General features: G+C 46.5%; 1 pseudogene; it reads right to left on the bottom strand.

The window, feature by feature from the left end:
- Positions 1-768: 768 nt before the first annotated feature.
- Positions 769-2,406, bottom strand: LOC119310337 (annotated as a pseudogene).
- Positions 2,407-2,874: the final 468 nt, after the last annotated feature.

Raw genomic sequence — 2,874 nt, 5'->3', positions numbered from 1 at the left:
AAATGTCTGAAAGTATTGTGATTTGTATGCTGTACAAAAGAATTTTTTTGGCCCAAAAAAATGTCCCCCCATTTTGGAAAATACATATTTGTCTTTTTTTTGTACACCACGTGTGAGAGTATAATGTTATGAAATTTTGCGCATACATAGTATACATTTGTATGTATGTTCATAAAAGAATTCGATATTTTTTTGCCGTGTAGAATAACATATTTTTTGTACACCACGTGTGAGAGTATAATGTTATGAAATTTTGCGCATACATAGTATACATTTGTATGTATGTTCATAAAAGAATTCGATATTTTTTTGCCGTGTAGAATAACATATTCTGAAACAGCTCCATGGAGCTCGGACTCCATTGGCCATTTGGGATGAACTATGCTCTTACAAATCATTATAGTGCATCCCTCAGGCTACTCACAAAGTCTTCTAGCCTCTTCAACTCTTCTCTTGGAGAAGATGCTTCACCCAACTGTTTCACCATTACACTGCTAATGATCACTCCATCCACATCCCACTCGGCAATCTATGTCCACCCTTGAGTGGAGGTCGGCAATATAATTATTATATTCACTTGATATTAACACTCCCAAGTTAACACAACAAAGGAACAAAAGCTAACACTCCCAAGTTAACACTAACTATAAAAGTAAACACTAATCTCCTTTTGCAACACAAAAATTGCAAATACCTTCTACCCTTCACCGATTTAAATTTTGACCAGCTGGCTTGCCACCCTAAATAATTAACCATTTAAATTGCATATCATGGGAGTGCATTCTTCAAACTCTTGGCATATACTTCTAGCCTCTTTAATCCTTCTCCTGGAGAGTTCGCTTCACCCAACTGTTTCACCATTGCACTACCAATGATCACTCCATCTGAACCCCACTCGGCAATCTGTGTCCATTCATAAGTGGAGGTCAGCAATGTAATAATCTTATTGAGATTTTTCAATCAAGATTGAAATTTTTTGGTGAATCTTTCGGTGTGTTATCTACCTGGCTAACATGTTCCGGGGTCGATATGCCAAAGCCAACCGCGACTGCCTTATCTGTGACCTGTGGACAATTACAAAATATATGTGACTGATGATACTTTTAATATAACAAGGGGGGAATTTACACTATTTCTTTCCTGGTTAAGAGAGATGATTTTATGGTTTTAAAAATCTTTTCTACAAACCTGCCTAATCTCCTGAAGAAGATCCTTGACACGTGGGTTTACGGTCGCTCTAGCTCCTGTAACTCCAACGACACTTACCTGCATAGTGCAATTAATTAGGGGACTGAAATGTTAATCATGATATCTTGACCACAAAGCCAGAATGGGAATAAGAAGCTAGGATTTTGCGCATGTGTTGTGCAACTTACAAGGTAAACAAACCCTTCTGAAGCTTTTGTGATTTCTTTCATCCTCTCTGATGGTGTAGCTGGTGTTGTAAGAAGGATCTACAATCATTTATTGAAGAAAAATATCATGTTTAATGACTGGCTTAAGTCTCAGTTCTGTTAGCATTGCATTGATGTATACCAGGTGCATGGACCGATGCACGTACCAGCTCTAGATTGTTCTTGATGGCTTCTTTCCTGAAAGCATGTATCTGGTCGTATGGAAGATCGGGTATGATAAGGCCTGGAGTACATGCATGTAACAAGTGCGAACTAGCAAATCTGTTGTGTTGATTGTCAACGTCGGATAAAATATTTAGTTTGCTAATTACCTTTGACACCGGCTTCTTTGGCAGCCGCGGCGAAATTCCCCGTCCCACGGCGCAGGATGGGGCTGAGATAAGAGAAGATGACCACGGGGGCAGGACAGCTCCGGCGTCACCTCCTTCAGCATCGACATCACGGCGTCGGTGGTTGCGCCAGCGGCCAACGCCCGCGCCGCGGAGGCCTGGATCACCGGCCCGTCAGCGGAGGGGTCCGAAAAGGCCAAGCCAAGCTCGATGACGTCGGCGCCGAGGGAGTCGAGGAGCCTGAGCGCCTCCGCCGTGGTCGCCAGGTCGGGGTCGCCGGCGGTGATGTACGGGATGAACGCTGTCTACGCGCGCGCAACAGTAAATCATTGGTCGATTAGCATCGATATTTGACGTGCATGCATGCTGCGAACTGAGCTTAGTACACTCGGCGCACTTACTTTGCCATTCGCCCTGACGCGAGACATGGCCTCTGCCACCGACAGGCCGCGCTTGCCGGCCGCGAACAGCGACGTGCACCTCCCAGCAAGCGCGGGCGCGGGCACGGTCACCGCCTGTTCGAGCGACGTCACCGCCGCCGCGGCGACTGCTCTGACCACGGGCCTCCACGTCGCGGGCACCGCCACGGAGGCCACCGTGCCGCGACGCATGGGGTGGCTCAACGACAGAGCCGAGGAAGACGCCTTGACCGCGAAAGCCATGCAGATAGCGCGACGGACGGCAGGCAGGAAAGTCAACCGACGTCGCTGTGTGGGCATGTAGGTGGCTAAGATGCACACGAGCAGCAGAGAGAACACTTCGACTTTTCCAGACGAGACGAGTGAAGTGCTGGTGCGCGTCCGTTTATATAGCAGCAACCGCGGCCGCCGCCGGCGCTTCGCAGAGAGGAATACACATACGCGGCTACGAGTAAACTAATGGTGGGGTTGATTCCATCTCCACCATGAACCCCAACCGCACGCGGGCACAGAAACTACGTCTTACTTTTGGTCGTTTAATTTAATTTATTGATGATTGACTTTCTTCGAAAACCAGTAGCTCAAGAAAAAAAATCACGAATACACACAAACATTGCTTGTCATTGCATTGATAGAAGGAATAGAAAGTAGCAATTACAGAGGGAATCGCACAAGGACAAATGTGATGGCCGGCGTAAGTGAGATTGCTCT

This window comes from Triticum dicoccoides, chromosome 5B (assembly GCF_002162155.2).
Source record: "Triticum dicoccoides isolate Atlit2015 ecotype Zavitan chromosome 5B, WEW_v2.0, whole genome shotgun sequence".
In the NCBI taxonomy this organism is placed as follows: domain Eukaryota; kingdom Viridiplantae; phylum Streptophyta; class Magnoliopsida; order Poales; family Poaceae; genus Triticum; species Triticum dicoccoides.
This window is presented reverse-complemented; position numbering and strand designations above follow the sequence as displayed.